Genomic DNA, 16751 nt, shown 5'->3' with positions numbered 1-16751 from the left:
CAGGACTGATCTCCTTTAGAATGGACTGGTTGGATCTCCTTGCAGTCCAAGGGACTCTCAAGAGTCTTCTCCAACACCACAGTTCAAAAGCATCTATTCTTTGGCACTCAGTTTTTTTTACAGCCCAACTCTCACATCGATACACGACCAATGGAAAAACCATAGCCTTGACTAGACAGATCTTTGTTGACAAAGTAATGTCTCTGCTTTAACATGCTGTCTAGGTTGATCATAACTTTCCTTCCAAGGAGTAAGCTTCTTTTAATTTCATGGCTGCAGTCACCATCTGCAGTGATTTTGGAGCCCCCAAAAATAAAGTCTGACACTGCTTCCACTGTTTTCCCATCTATTTACCATGAAGTGATGGGACCAAATGCCATGATCTTAGTTTTCTGAATGTTGAGCTTTAAGCCAAATTTTTCACTCTTTTCTTTCACTCTCATCAAGAGGTTCTTTAGTTCTTCTTCACTTTCTGCCATAAGGGTGGTGTCATCTGCATCTGAGGTTATTGATATTTCTCCCAGGAATCTTGATTCCAGCTTGTGCTTCATCTAGCCCAGTGTTTCTCATGATGTACTCTGCATAGAAGTTAAATAAGCAGGGTGACAATATATAGCCTTGACATACTCCTTTTCCTATTTGGAACCAGTCTGTTGTTCCATGTCCAGTTCTAACTATTGCTTCCTGACCTGCATACGGATTTCTCAGAAGGCAGGTCAGGTGGTCTGGTATTACCATCTCTTTAAGAATTTTCTACAGCTTGTAGTGATCCACACAGTCAAAGACTTTGGCATAGTCAATAAAGCAGAAGTAGATGATTTTCTGGAACTCTATTGATTTTTCGTTGATCCAACAAATGTTGGCAATTTGATCTCTGGTTCCTCTGCCTTTTCTAAATCCAGCTTGAACATCTGGAATTTCGCAGTTTATGTACTGTTGAAGCCTGACTTGGAGAATTTTGAGCATTACTTTATTAGCGTGTGAGATGAGTGCAATTGTGCAGTAGTTTGAGCATTCTTTGCCATTGCCTTTCTTTGGGATTGGAATGAAAACTGACCTTTTCCAGTCCTGTGGCCACTTCTGAGTCTTCCAAATTTGTTGGCATATTGAGTGCAACACTTTCACAGCATCATCTTTTAGGATTTGAAATAACTCAACTGGAATTCCATCACCTCCACTAGCTTTGTTCATAGTGATGCTTCCTAAGGCCCATTTGACTTCACATTCCAGGAAGTCTAGCTCTAGGTTTGTGATCACACCATTGTAATTATCTGGGTCATGAAGATCTTTTTTGTATAGTTCTTATCTGTATTCTTGTCATCTCTTCTTAGTATCTTCTGCTTCTGTTAGGTCCATACCATTTCTATCCTTTATTGCGCCCATCTTTGAGTGAAATGTTCCCTTGATATCTCTTATTTTCTTGAAAAGATCTCTAGTCTTTCCCATTCTATTGCTTTCCTCTATTTATTTGCATTAATCACTGAGGAAGGCTTTCTTATCTCTCCTTGCTATTCTTTGGAACTCTGCATTCAAATGGGTATATCTTTATTTTTCTTCTTTGCCTTTCACTTCTCTTCTTTTCATAGCTGTTTGTAAGGCCTCCTCAGACAACCATTTTACCTTTTTGCATTTCTTTTTCTCGGGGATGGTCTTGATCACTGCCTCCTGTACAATGCCATGAACCTCCGTCCATAGTTCTTCAGGCACTCTGTCTATCAGATCTAATCCCTTGAATCCATTTGTCACTTCCACTGTATAGTTGTAAGTGATTTGATTTAGGTCATACCTGAATGGTCTAGTGAGCGTCCCTAGTTTCTTCAGTTTAAGTCTGAATTTGGCAATAAGGAGTTCATGATCTGAGCCACAGTCAACTCCCGGTCTTGTTTTTGCTGACTGTATAGAGCTTCTCCATATTTGGCTGCAAAGAATATAATCAGTCTAATTTCGGTGTTGACCACCTGGTGATGCCCATGTGTAGAGTCTTCTCTTGTGTTGTTGGAAGAGGGTGTTTGCCATGACCAGTGCATTCTCTTGGCAAAACTCACTGAGTTTGAGCATCTCCTATGGAGGTACGGGTCAGCTGTAGACTGCCGCAGGGACAGGGGCTCTGGGTGCAGCAGACCTGGGTATGGCATAAGCCCTCTTGGAGGAGGTCACCATTAACCCCAGTATAGAGCTGCCAGAACTTACACAGGACTGGGAAATAGACTCTTGGAGGGCACAAACAGAACTTTGTGCACCAGGACCCAGGAGAAAGGAGCAATTACCCCACAAGAGACTGAACCAGACTTGCCTGAGTGTCAGGAGTCTCCAGCGGAGTTGTGGGTTGGAGGTGGCCTGCTGCAGGGTTGGGGGCACTGAATGCAGCAATGCATGCGTGGGATGTTTTGAAGGAGGTCGCCATTATCTTTCTTACCTCTGCCATAGTTTGAAGTGAAGTTGCTCAGTCGTGTCTGACTCTTTGTGACCCCATGGACTGTAGCTTATCAGGCTCCCGTGTCCATGGGATTTTCCAGGCAAGAGTGCTGGAGTGGATTGCCATTTCCTTCTCCAGGGGATCTTCCCTACCCAGGAATCGAACCGGGTCTCCTGCATTGCAGGCAGATGCTTTACCATCTGAGCCACCAGGGAAGCCCTCTGCCATAGTTTGGCCCCAGGTAAATAACAGGGAGGGAACACAGCTCCACCCATCAACAGAAAATTGGATTAAAGATTTACTGAACATGGCCACGCCCATCAGAACAAGACCCAGTTTCCCCCTCAGTCAGTCTCTCCCATTAGGAAGCTTCCATGAGCCTCTCATCCTTCCCCATCAGAGGGCAGACAGACTGAAAACTACAATGCTTCTCTTACAGATGAAGGAAAGCCTCAGTTAGACTAATCTCAAGGTTGGTGACAGGACTAGACTGTCTCTCCCAAAGGAGCCCTGGCAGGAGCTGCTCATGTGACCAAGTGACTGAAAACCATGGAATTTGGGGATTTAAAAGATGTTCTGGGACAAGGGCCCAAAGTCCCTGTTCTACAGCTGGGAACCATGCAGAATCGTAATGGACCTTTGTGACATCCAGACGTGAGTGAGTTGTGACAAGGTCAGGGACCTCTATCTAGCGCCTCTCTGCTTCTCTAGTGCATAATGATGGATCCAAAAGGAGGGAAGTCCTCAAGACTCTATGCACTGCAGCCCACCAGGTTCCTCTGTTTATGGGATTCTCCAGGCAAGAATACTGGAGTGGGTTGCCATGCCCACCTCCAGTGGATCTTCCCAACCCAAGGATCAAAACTGTGTCTTTTACGTCTCCTGAACTGGCAGACAGGTTATTGACCAGTAGTGCCACCTGGGAAGCCTGGGCTTCTCAGAAGACAACCTTTCTCTACCGTTTAGGAAAAACCATCATTTGCCCCCCAGTGAGACTGCTCAAATGGATCAGGCAGACAGAAAGAGTGCTGGCTCGGTGGCATCTGGTTTGAGAATGGGAACAGATTGCTGGCATGTTCTGAAAGCCCATTAAATTTCACTGAATTATTCAGTCCCTTCCTTGCTTCTTCATCAGAGTGATCTGTCTTCTATAATTCCATTCAGTTCTTTCCAACTATCCGATCCTCAGGAAGAAAGCCATGATTTAAAGTGTTCCTGCATAGCTGAGTGTAGAAGGAAATACCTTGATTAGACCCACCTTGATCCCATTTTATCTTATTTCGGCACTGCCACTGGGTAGCGAGGTGGCTGGACCGGGTGGTGAACACCCTGGTGTCAGTGCTTCCAACATCTAGTTGTTTAAACTACTTTAAACTAGATGTTTAAACAACATCTAGTTGTTTAAAGGACCTTCATGAGGTGTGATCAACAGCCCTCTGATGTTCAATTAGATAAACTGGGTATGCTGCTTTACTCCTCTGAGTCCAGCTTCTTCACCTCTAGTTTTGCAAATGAGTTATAGCATCACTTTAACACACACATATTGTGAGGGCTAAGGAGAAAGAAGTAAAAACAAACCTGTTTGTAAATTAAAAAGGCAGAGAATACAAGAAAGAGGTCGATTTACCTATTATTACAGTATAGTGGAGCAGGAAACACCAGAGGCAGATTCTTATGATTTGTTGGGCTTTTGTCTTTAACTTTTGTGGGTTTTGATACATCTCAAAAAAAAAAAAAAAAGAAAGAAAGAAAGCTACTATAGATGTAAAATTGATTCAAAGGATTTTAGATCGTGAAGGTTTGAACTAACTGACCTCCTTAACATGCTGGTCAAGGTTGTTGTGTTTACCACTCAGAAACTCAGTCCAGAGATCACAGACTCACTGTTTTGTCTGCCTAGGTTTTTTGGATATTAATATTTTCCTAAATTACCATTCCTTCTAGCTTACATACACCTTTGCAAAAGAATAAAGACACTAAAGGGACCCAAATACATCACTTATGCTCCAAATTACCCCTCTGAGCTAAAAGTCATCCTGGAATTGGGCACATAAAACAGAAAAGGTTCATACCTCTGGAAAACAAACACGGAGTGAATAATAGAGACAAAAATATGATGAGGACTGAACAAGAGAGAGTTGAGCAATTGACTAACATGACTCATTCTTACCTCATTCAAATTTGTTAACAACAACAACAACAACAATAGTAATAGCCTGCAGAAAGGCTCCTATGTGTCAGAGCTCTATCTGCATCATCTCATTTAATCTTCCTAATAAACCTGTGGTGTGAAGGTTAATACCCACTCATACGGGATGAAGAAACTGAGGATCAAACATATTATGCAACTTGTTCAAGATCACAAAATGAGAAAGGGACAGAAACTTGATTAAAAACCTGTGCTATCTAAATGCAAAACATTTGGGCACAAAATAACAGGATTTCTCCTAAGGTGAACAGACTTCCCATGCCTTTCGTTTCTGAATTATGCTTGGCATATAGTCAAAATCCAGACAAATTGTTAGACTCTGCCTCTAGTGTTTCACGCTCCACAATATGTAATAATAAATCAATCAATGTCTTTCTTGTATTTGTTCTGTGCTTTTTATTTACAAGCAGGTTTGTGTTCACTTCTTTCTACTCAGCCCTCTCAATGCTGTGAGTGTTAGTTTAAGTGATGCTATGGCTCATTTGTAATTTAGGTTTTCCTGGATTACCGTCAGTCAGCATTGCTACACAACAGTCTGGAAGGCTGGAGAAATATGAGAAACTGCAGAACAGGTGAAGTTAAATGATAAGAGGATTGAACTACTGCTGGTCCATAAATCACAAATCCTTGGATTTCTTTCCATCTTGAACATCATTGTATTTGTGTGACCAGAGCAAGCCATGGAAGCTGTCTATGTCTCAGTTTTGATGCCTGTAAATAGGGACTATTGTATCTGCGTCATATCCAGTCCGGTGGGTCCAGAAATCAAGTGAGATGTCAGGACAAGTACTTGGCAATAAAAAGGCATTTTTATTGCCCTTTATGACTCAATGTAAGGGTTTATGGTATCTCTGTCTGAAAAATAACTGTGATAAACTCACATAGGCAAAAGACTAGGAGCAATGTGGGCAAAGACATGATGGCGGGGAGTAGGAGGTGTGTGGGTGAGCCAAGTGAGTGACATGGGCATTGCAGGGCATGGGAAATATTAGACATGATGGCGGGGAGTAGGAGGTGTGTGGGTGAGCCAAGTGAGTAACATGGGCATTGCAGAGCATGGGAAATATTACAAGAGTCCAGAATTCACCCCAGGATAACATGTCTGTGGGGTGAACTCGAGGTGAGACAGGTGAGCCACCAGAGTGGGTTCTGGGAGAAGTCAGAGATGGGAATGACTGACTCATCAACCCACTTCTGGCCCATCTCCTGGAAACGCAGAGCAGGTGTTAACCCCAGAGAAAACTTACAGTAGGAAAAAAAAGCTTCCTTTAGTTGATTTTGGGTACCTACTAAGTGTATGGAAAGAGAACACAGGGAAGAGCAACAATTATAAAGAGAATAGTTGTAAGGATAAGGTGATATGTTGAAAAACTATTCAAACAGAGTCTGGAATGAATTAGACATGTGCTAAACGGTAGAGATGATAGTGCATGCATGCATGTTCAGTCCCTAAGTCACGTCTGTCTCTCATGACTCCATGGCCTATAGCCTCCTAGGCTCCTCTGTCCATGAAATTTTCCAGGCAAGAATACTGGAGTGGGTTGCCAGTTCCTTCTCCAGTGGATCTCTCCAACCGAGGGATGGAACTTGTGTCTCCTGAATTGGCAGCCAGGCTCTTTACTTCTGAGCCACCAGGGATGTCCTCAGTGATAATGGTTGTAGCGCTCATTTGATGCTCAGGAAATGTGGAACATAGAGATGCATAATATGTCATGCCTGACTTTAAGAAGCTCACAATCAGTAAGCCCAGAACTAGCGCAGAACAAGAAATACTTTAGAGGGGAATAAGCATGATGGAGCTGGGTAGACTGCCTGCAAAAATGGCTCTGATATTCCATGCATTCCTGTACCAACAACTTTTGTGATGCTTCCTGATAGCTTCCCCCATCAGGAGGCAAGTGGAGACTACCTTGCCAACCCTTGAATTTGGGACAGTCTTGGGACATGCTTTGTTGGAGAAGAGACTTTGTGCCAGTTTTGAACTTACGTCAGACAGGTTTTACACATTTCTGCTTTTGGTCTTGGCTCTTTGTTGGCTGCCGAGAGGACAAGGGCAGAACAAGAGCAAAATAGATGATGAAAGATATACGTTCATGTCTCCCCTGTGGTCCAAGTCAGCAGTTGGCCAACTGATAAATGATAAGTGATAATCCTAGACTAGTCAACCCCAGTGAACCCAACTGCAGACTATAAACACATGTGTGAGCTCACCAAGGTTCTCCAAGTCTAGCCAGATCGCAAATTCCCAGTGCATCTACAGATAAGTTGCCCAGTGGGGGCAATGACATGTTGTTTTTATTTTCAGACACTAAGTTTTTATGTTGTGTGGTATGCAGTAATAGTCAACAGGTCTAGGAACTGATCTTCAGGTACCACCATCTTTTCCAAAGATTGTCACATGTCACAACTGGTATATGATGTCATCGACCCCATTTACAGATGAAGAAAGGAAGATTGATGAGGGGAGAAGTAACTCACCCAAGATCACAGGGATAGAGGTGGTAGATCCAGAATTTTACTCAGTACATCTGACTCCACATTCTATGTATATAACACTATGCCATGTTATCCTAAGAATAGTGAAAAATAAAAACTAGGTCTAGGGGTTGCTCAGGATGGTTGTCTTGGAGGAAGACAGCAGGACAGGCCATCCTCTAGTCAGGGGTGGGGCTCCTGGAAGGCATGCATCAAAGTCTGAGCAAGAGAACACCAGGAGTGAAAGCCACAAAGGTCAAATGGGATGATTCCTGTCTAACCTCCTTAAGCCATGAGAAAAAGGAAAAGTTGATCATCAGCTGGAAACAGGTCATGAAATAGAAGGGGTCTCAACCCACCCAGTACTCAGAGTGTCACAGGTGAGGTCTCAGGACATGGTGAATCAACTTCCCCACCCCCCCACTCCCCAAAAAAAGATGTGACCTTAGGTGAGGAGGAGGAGAAATGGTGAAAAATTAGAATATCAAAGCCAAACTCAGATCCACCCAGAATTTCCAGTAATCCCTGTCATCCTTTCCCAGAAGAAGGAAATTTAAAAGAAAAGTCTGAAAAGAGTGTTTCAACATCAGAGCCCAAGGAAATCTGCTTCTTGAACTGCACTTGGAAATCCTTCACTCCATCTCTCTCATTATCCCTTTGTCCAAGATTCTTGCTCGTGGTCAATAGGTAGAGAAATTCCTCCAAACTTTTCCCTTGAGATTGATGTTACTGCTGCTCACTAAAGCATTCTGATCGTATTGTACGGGAAACCTTCTGAGCACATAGAAGGATTACACTTCCAGGCTTCTTGTCATCACCTGGAACATGAGACTAGTCCTGACCAATGAATTGTAACCATTAAGTAATATATGTCTCTTCCATGCCAGGGAATTTAATGGATGAACTTGAAACCAACCAGCGGTCTTTTTCCCCCCTTTAATGCAGAGACCAACAACATTAAAGATGGTAGCTACTCTACAAATCTGGATCCCTGAGTGACAACAATTAGTTAAATTTCCCTGCCAACTATGATGAATAAGCAATAGGTAAACCTTTATTAGAAGCTGGTTGTTACTAGGGGCTTCCCTGGTGGCTCAGAGGGTAAAGCATTTGCCTGCAATGTGGGAGACCTGGGTTTGATCCCCGGGTTGGGAAGATCCCCTGGAGAAGGGAATGGCAACCCACTTCAGTACTCTAGTAAACTCTTGCCTTTACTAGAGCAAAGCCTATATTTGTCTGGATCATTAAAGCCCTCTTCTCTCTGCTGGTCTAGGTCAGCATTTCTTAAAGTATGTTCTATGGAACATTTGTTCTGAGAGGGTGTCTGTTTAAAGGACTTTATAATGAATAAACCCTGGGATACTCTACCTACCCTATTTCCATCTTGGGAAATTCCCGTTATTTCACTGAGCTGCTTCCACTGGAATCCTCTTGCTTCTACTGATCTGGCTGGAAGCCTATCTAATCCTTCTCTTCTGGCCAGCTCCAGATGATTTTCCCAACTTACTGCCTCAAGCTTCCTTGGAAGGCCATCTATTATTCACTCACTCAGAAAGCATTTATTGAGATTCTACAATGCACCAAGCCCTGTTTAGATAATGCAGAGCAATGAACAAAAGCCACATCCCTCATGCAGTTTACATTCTACAGAGGAGAGACAAAAAGTAAATACATCAGGAAGTAGTACAAGTAATGTAAAATAAGGTAAGGACTAGGGAGAGGAATAAAGCAGAATAGAGGGATGGAGAATAATGGTAGATGAGCTTTTGAATAGAAAGGTTCTATTCTGTTCATGAGGCATATATTACACACACTCCTATCCCCTCACTTGATTATACACACAGACACATGCTTAGGCGTATGTTCCCATCCTACCTTACTCCATGGTCCCAGTCATTCATCTCAGATACTTTTGTGCTCACAGCATCAGGCTACCCATTCTCCATTCACTATTCCTTTCCCAAAGTGCTCTGGCAAGATCAGTATTCATAAGCATCATCCAAGTGAAGTGAGAGTCTCTTAGTCGTGTCCAACTCTTTGTGACCCCATGGACTATACAGTCCACGGAATTCTCCAGGCCAGAATGCTGGAGTCGGTATCCTTCCCCTTCTCCAGGGGTATCATCCAAAAAGCTCATTAAAGCACACATCACTGGTATACAACCCAGGCTACCCTAAGTAGGTTGGTCTGTGGTGGGACCCAGGAATTGTTCTGTTAATCTAAGGCCTGGATCACCCTGATGCAGCGTCAGGCCTCAGCTTTTCATCACCTGGGACTGTTCTACCTCTGAGGCTTTGGAAAGAAATTATGCTCTTCCAGAGTATGTTTGTGTGTGTGGTGGTGGGCGGGGTGGGGGCGGTGTCAACAGTTGACTTTAGAGTCATCAAGAGTTGAATCTCCAACCCTTTCATTCTGTTTCCATAAATCTTGCTTATCTAATCTACAGAATGGGGCAGTGATACCTACCTCATTGAGCTGGTGAAAAGCTGAAAAGAGATAATATATGTGAAATGTGATACAAAGCATTGGGAGGGGGGCCCCACTAAGTGATATTCTAGTTCCTCTTCTTTTCTCTCCTGGAATGATCTAACGGGTTCCACCCCTACCCCTTTAGAGACCCTACAGATGCTCAGGAGTTCCCTAGAATTCTCCTAACATTTTGAAAAATCTCTGACAACACTGAGAGTCAAGAAAGGATGACTTGGAATAGAATGAATGATTTGCCCCAGTTACGCAAAAATTTAGTTTCTCAACCAGAATAAGAGCTGAGGTTGCCGAACTCCCGGATATTCTTTTCACTACTTAGTCATCTCTGTTCTAGTTTGGAGTTAGGCTTTTCTGATTTCCCAAGGAAAGAGAGGGTGTTCTATTTCGAGGCATCACAGTAGTGTGAATATAGGTTAGGTCTCTTCAATCAGACTGCCTGGGTCAAAGCTTTGTTTCCGTTATCTGGTTAGCTAGCTGTTGGGTGGCCTTGGGATAATATATATATATATATATATATATATATATATATAATGTTAAACATATTTCAATGTTGAATACATTTTATTATATATAGGTATTTATGTATGTATTTTTGGAGATTTAAAATTAAGCAGTATAAACTAGAATAGAAATTATCATCATGAACATCTGGTTTCAAGTCTCTGTTCACCAGTTCTAAGATTTTGGACAAGTAGTCTAAACTTCTTGAGCCTCAGTTTTTTTTGTTTTTTGTTTTTTCATATCTAAAATGGGACCATGTTATCTGATTCTTAAGTTGTGTCTATGTGTGTGAAAGATAGATAATGCATATTTAACATATAGCACAATATCAGGCATTTAGTGAATACTGAATAAGAACTATAAAGAAAGCTGAGCACCGAAGAACTGATGCTTTTGAACTGTGGTGTTGGAGAAGACTCTTGAGAGTCCCTTGGACTGCAAGGAGATCAGTCCTGGGTGTTCATTGGAAGGACTGGTATTGAAGCTGAAACTCCAATACTTTGGCCACCTGATGCGAAGGGCTGAATCATTTGAAAAGACCCTGATGCTGGGAAAGATTGAGGGCAAGAGGAGAAGGGGACAACAGAGGATGAGATAGTTGGATGGCATCACAGACTCAATGGACATGGGTTTGGGTGGACTCCGGGAGTTGGTGATGGACAGGAAGGCCTGGTGTGCTGCCGTTCATGGGGTTGCAAAGAGTCAGACACAACTGAGCAACTGAATTGAACTGAATAAGAACTGACATATCTGTAACATCTATCTCTATCAGAGTTTGAAAGACTCGGGACATCAGACCTGGTGAGAAGTTGACTAGTTCATGAACTCCAGGAGCATCAAACTCGACACCTTGCTAAGCAGCCTCTTGTAGCACTTTTAAGACTCCCTTCACCCTCTGCATCCCCAGATAAAAATGACAACATCTACTTCAGAAGAGAAAATTAGGTTTTATTCTACAAGGTCTGTATCATTTTTACTGGGCAAGGCTTTCTCATACTGTGGCTGTCTCTCATTTGATGATAACTATTTGGGGTTTCTATTGCTTGTCCTGTGCATCTGTACCAGCCCACTTGACCATCACCTGCTTCCTGAGCTGAACTATTTCAATCTGCTCTCTATCTCTAATGTATAACTTACATCCTGTCTGAACCATCTCATAGTCAAAAGATCAATATTTTAAAACTACCGTCAATAAACAGAGGTGCCATTTGAGGCTTTCCTGCATGGGGGGTACTACTTTAGGCATTTTTTAAACTTAATTTTACATGTAATCATATTTAATCCTGATAAAAAGTCTTTGCAAACGATATAGCTACCATCATTTTAATATGAGGAAACGACGGGTCTGAGAGAGGAAAAGGGTGAAAAGGTAACCAAAATCAAAGATCTAATGAGTGCTTTGAATCCAGGCATGCACGACTCCAAATTTCATGAGAGGAAATGTTTTCTTGCTTTGTTTATTTCTGTTAATGTTCTATAGATTGAGGAAATCTCCCCATTATTGAATTCAATACTTGGTTAAGATGAATATTCAATTTTCTAGTTAGAGCCTCAGGGACTTACTTAATTAGGTATTTTACTCTTTGAATTGAAAACTATTAATGCAGATACAGGAAAACCACAGAGAACAAATGTATGGCTTACTCATTATAAAGCAACACCTTTGCACTTGCTACCCAAGTCAAGAACGTCAACTTTACCTACTGCGTCAGAAGCCCTACTCTGTGTTTTGACCAGATCAACCTTCACTTTCTCTTCTAGAAAATAACTTGACTTCCTTCTAGTAACTTCCTTCTGTTTCTTTATAATTTTGTCTCCCAAGTGTGTATCCTTAGAGATTATAGTTTAGCCCTGCTCACTAATTTTTTTTTTTAACACTGATGAGAATTTAATCTATAGGTTCACCTTCTACCTTTTGATTTTCCTTCCATTTCATCTGTTGGAAAACCTATGGCCTTTGAGGAGTGTAACATAGCCTGGATTTGTTTGCTGTGCACTCATGGCACAGAAGAACCTGTTCCCGTGTCCTCTGTACTCCCTGCAAGATGGCGGCTGGATGCCAATGCCTGCTCAGCCTCAGCTCAACCCCTCTGGTAAAGTGTAAGTGGTGATGAGTTCTCCCCTTAGCAAATACACCTAATCAGTATATGAAATATTCCTTTCTTCAGAAATATCCCTACTTCCTTCCCAGAGGAGGATACTGCCACATTCCTGACAGGTGAAGCATTTCAGGGAACAAAAAACAGAATTAAAAAGTGTTTTGTAGGACATGAGCAGTCATTTTCAATTTTTCTTCTCATCTTTCTCTTTCTCCCCCTCCGCCTCCTTTTCCTTCTTGACTATTGAGAATTTATTTGAGATTTAATCTTTTTCGACTCCAAAGTGATAGACAGAAGGGGCAATCGGTCGGGTTTCCTATGGGGGCGTCAAATTAGCCCACCTTTGCATTTTTTGGGGTTCAAATTGAGAGAGACAAAGAAGCTTGGCTTGTCAAGCAAGGACTGATGGATTGTGCCGACACTGATTAGAATCTACGTCTCCATTGAAACTAAGGATAGCTAATGTGGTTCCTTCTGAGATTTAGAGAGTTAAAGATGCATGTTTCTCTCTTCTTTAATGATCCTATTGATCTTTATGTTCTTGGTTTACTGAGTAAAAAAAAAAAAGTTGAATATAATTGTGTCCTTGAATTTGGGTCAAGACTCCTTTGTGTCTAAATCCTACCCACTACCACTTATTTCATGGCTGGGTAATTTTGGGGAAGTTCCTTAAACTCCTTGTGCTCCTTAACTGTTAAATAGGAACATGCTAGTCTCCTTCCCAGGGCCGTCATGAGCCTTCAATAAGGTAAGATCTGTACAGTATATGGCGTAATGCCAGGCACAGTTCAAGTGCAACAACACATGGGTTTCCTGCATTCTTGCCATTTGTCTCTCAGCAAATCTTAAAAAAAACCTTATTTTTTTTCTCATGTTAACATCAAATGGAATTGGAGACTTAAGCTAAATGAACATCTACAGCAGTACTGCAGGTAAAGGTTATTTAAAACACACACACACACACACACACACAAATAAATAAAAGTTTTCATTTTTGTTTTAGAAAGAATGGGCAATGTGGAAAGATGGAGAAACTTTCTAAGGATGCTCTGAAGGGGAGAAAACCAGAAGGGAGGGAAGACTGACACTGATAAAAAGATGGGATAGTACAGGGCGTATACAGGGATCGGTTGGCAACTGGAAGAGCTGCAATCAAAGGTGGACAGAAGGATGCAGAGGTAATTGAGACTGAAATGCTAAACCTGGGCATGGGCGGAGGCACTGATGTGACCCCAAGAAAGGATGACTAAGCTCTCAGTGGGTGATGACACACCTGATCCTAAACACAAAATGTTAAAAAAAAATCAAAACAGGTGTTTGGTGACTCAAACCTAGGTAGAGAGTCCCCAGACACTGGTGAGGATAAAAACACCAAGGAAGGAAGAATATTTTGGGGAAGATTAATTATGTTTGAATAACATTGTTTATTTTTATTGCTATAAAGCAGCCTCACAATTCAGTTTTCTTTCTTTTTTTCTTTGGCAAACAGCATCTCCACCAGGAAACACCCATGGATTTCTGTGTCTCACGCTGAGTTCCGTCTGTTGCCATATTACTCAATGGCAAATGGCACCCATATTTTTCTTTGTGGAAGATATATTTATTTATTGGAATGTAAAAAGCATATTTCTTTTGGTTGATTTGATTTTATAAAGGGGTCATCGCAGTTAATTCTAAATATTTGAAATCTGAGTGATTCACTCAACCACTGCTATGAATGTTTTCACTGAGAAGAGATGCAGCTGGAAAAGATTCCTATCTTTCAGATGGCTATGGTAACCACAAAGCTATGGTTTTTCCATCAGTCACGTACGGATGTGAAATTTGGACCATGAAGAAGGTTGAGAGATGAAGAATTGATGTTTTCAAATTGTGGTCCTGGAGAAGACTCTTGAGAATCCCTTGGACTGCAAGGAGATCAAACCAGTCAATCCTAAAGGAAATCAACCCTGTATATTCATTGGAAGGGCTGATGAAGCTGAAGCACTGACTCACTGGGAAAGACCTTGATGCTGGGAAAGATTGAGGGCAAGAGATGGGGATGACAGAGGATGAGACAGCTGGATGGTATCATCGACTCAATGGACATGAGTCTCAGCAAACTCTAGGAGATAGTGAAGGACAAGGAAGCCTGGTGTGCTGCACTCCATGAGGTCACAAAGAGTCAGACACAACTTAGTGACTGAACAACAACAATGGCAACTACTCATGACTAGGTAGACTCTTTGCACAGGAAGACGGCATGGGGTCATGAAAGAGGAAATGGGTTAGGAGCCAACACTTCTGTAATCTCTTATAAGCTCTGCTGGTAGGCTTGTTGTAGACCTTGGATTAGCTAGACTGAATGTTCAAAGGGCATAGATTCTGAAGACACAATGGCTCAGGTTAAACTTCTAACTTTATCACTATGCTGTGCAAATGTGGGTCCTGCTCTGAGTATCAGTGTCCTCATCTGAAATGTTTAAATAGTATTAGCAATGTGCATTAGCAAGAATGAGACTTTAAATGAAGTACTTACTCAGCAATGAGGCTCGCAGACAATTCTCATGAGAAGAATATTCCTATTTTTTCGGAATCATTAACTGTAAAATAAGGCAGTAATTACCTGCCAGTTGTCGAGAGTTGCAAAATTCAAAACAAATGTGTATTTTTGTACATAGATGAGAACTTTATAAATCATAATGAAATTAATATTTGAAAATGTCCTTGTGCGCGTGTGCTCAGCCATGTCTGACTCTTTGCAACCCTGTGGACTCTAGCCTGCCAGGATCCTCTGTCCATTGGCTTTCCCAGGCAACAATACTGGAATGGGTTGCCAGTTCCTTCTCCTGGGGGATCTTCCTGACCCAGGGATTGAACCCAAGTCTCCTGTGGCTCCTGCACTGCAGGTGGATTCTTTACTGGCTGAGCCATCAGGGAAGTATGCCTTACTTAGGCATACTGTTAAATAAACGGGGAGGAAAATAAGACGCAAACAACTGATGCTTATTATGGAGTGCTATTATGTGTACAGTCCATGCCTGGTGCGTTTACTAGTTGTGTAAGTCAGGGCAAGTGGTACCAGTTGCTGTAACAAATAATCCCTAGAAAAGCACTTTCATACTGTGTGCGTCACAGTCCCAGTGTGGCTGGAGCAGCATTCCTGTCTTTGATGGTACCTTTCATCTCAGCTCTCCTCCAGGACCTCAGTTTCCCGTGGGATTTTTCTTTACATCCAGCCTGCAACACGTGACGAGAAGGTTCTAAGCTCTATATCTGGGTTTCACAACTGCTCCATTCTTTGGACTATATTTCAGCACTAACACCCTCACTTGGCTATAAAGGGTCTGGGAAGGCTACTGTGTTTCCAGACAGAAAATGAAACATTTTTCTGAACACATACTTTTGCCTCTGCTATATTACCTCATAGAAGGTCTGCAAAATTGTTGCAAGAGAGGACTTGTTATATATAATTTGCAAATAAGATAACAGAGGTTTTGAGCTATTAAATAACTTACAAAATGCCATGGAATTATCAACAGACAAGCGTGTGGCCCTCAAATCACCTGCAATTTCAAAAGTCTTGAGTTGGAAGCACAGGCAGAAGAACTTGGAGGGAGGTCCATTTGTCCGGTCAGATCATCCAAAAGAAATATTCACATATTAATGGCCATGGATTGTATGCATTCAGTGTTGAGCTTCCAACAGTCCCAAATAAATACATTAAGAAATAATCTTCTCCAGAAATAAATTTGCAGCAAAATTACAGTGCATGAGAAAAACTGAGATCCTTTATGTGCCAAGAATTGAGGTAGAAATATAGAGTACAAACAGTACATGACTATAATTCCTAGCCTCCAAAAGTTTTGGCTTAGTGGAGGAAAAAATGTAATTTTTTTTTTTTTTTGCATAATGCACATGCATGCTTACTCAGTCATATCTCACTCTTTTCAACTCCACACACTATAACCTGCCAGGCTCTTCTGTCCATAGGATTATCCTGGCAAGAATACTGGAGTGGGTTGCTGTTTTCTCTTCCAGGGATCTTCCCAACCCAGGGACGGAACCTGGGTCTACCAAATTGGCAGGTGAATTCTTTACTACTGAATCGCCTGGGAAGCCCCTTTATGCATAATACTTAACAAAAATGACATCATTAGGATAAGAGTACATACTTGCAGAAAGGCTACATGAGATACATTTTAAAAGATGAGGCTTTGGGGTAAGAATAACTGGGTCTGAACTTCACTCAGATGTGTGACTTTGAGTGAATCGTCTCCTCATTTGTAGGAAGGAAGTTTTAGCAACTAATTATATCATGCTGCTGCTGCTGCTAAGTCACTTCAGTCATGTCCGACTCTGTGCCACCCCATAGATGGCAGCCCACCAGGCTCCCCCGTCCCTGGGATTCTCCAGGCAAGAACACTGGAGTGGGCCACCATTTCCTTCTCCAGTGCATGAAAGTGAAAAGTGAAAGTGAAGTCGTATAGTCGTGTCTGACTCTTAGTGACCCCATGGACTGCAGCCCACCATAACATCATGAAAAAGAAAATATATCTGTATAAAGGGTATCATATATGTATTT

General features: G+C 41.9%; 1 long non-coding RNA gene across 2 annotated transcripts in view; it reads right to left on the bottom strand.

Annotated features, from left to right (window-relative positions):
- The window catches only part of LOC133253215 (uncharacterized), a 76841-nt gene that overhangs the window by 19137 nt on the left and 40953 nt on the right, over nt 1–16751 (bottom strand). Inside the window, exon 3 of one of the 2 annotated variants that reach the window (XR_009738239.1) lies at nt 15109–15406. The exons of the other annotated variant lie outside the window; for it this stretch is intronic. This is a non-coding gene — a long non-coding RNA (uncharacterized LOC133253215). Of the gene's footprint in view, nt 1–15108; nt 15407–16751 lie in introns of those variants that run through there. 2 annotated transcript variants of the gene reach the window in all.

This window comes from Bos javanicus, chromosome 8 (genome assembly GCF_032452875.1).
Source record: "Bos javanicus breed banteng chromosome 8, ARS-OSU_banteng_1.0, whole genome shotgun sequence".
In the NCBI taxonomy this organism is placed as follows: Eukaryota; Metazoa; Chordata; class Mammalia; order Artiodactyla; family Bovidae; genus Bos; species Bos javanicus.
This window is presented reverse-complemented; position numbering and strand designations above follow the sequence as displayed.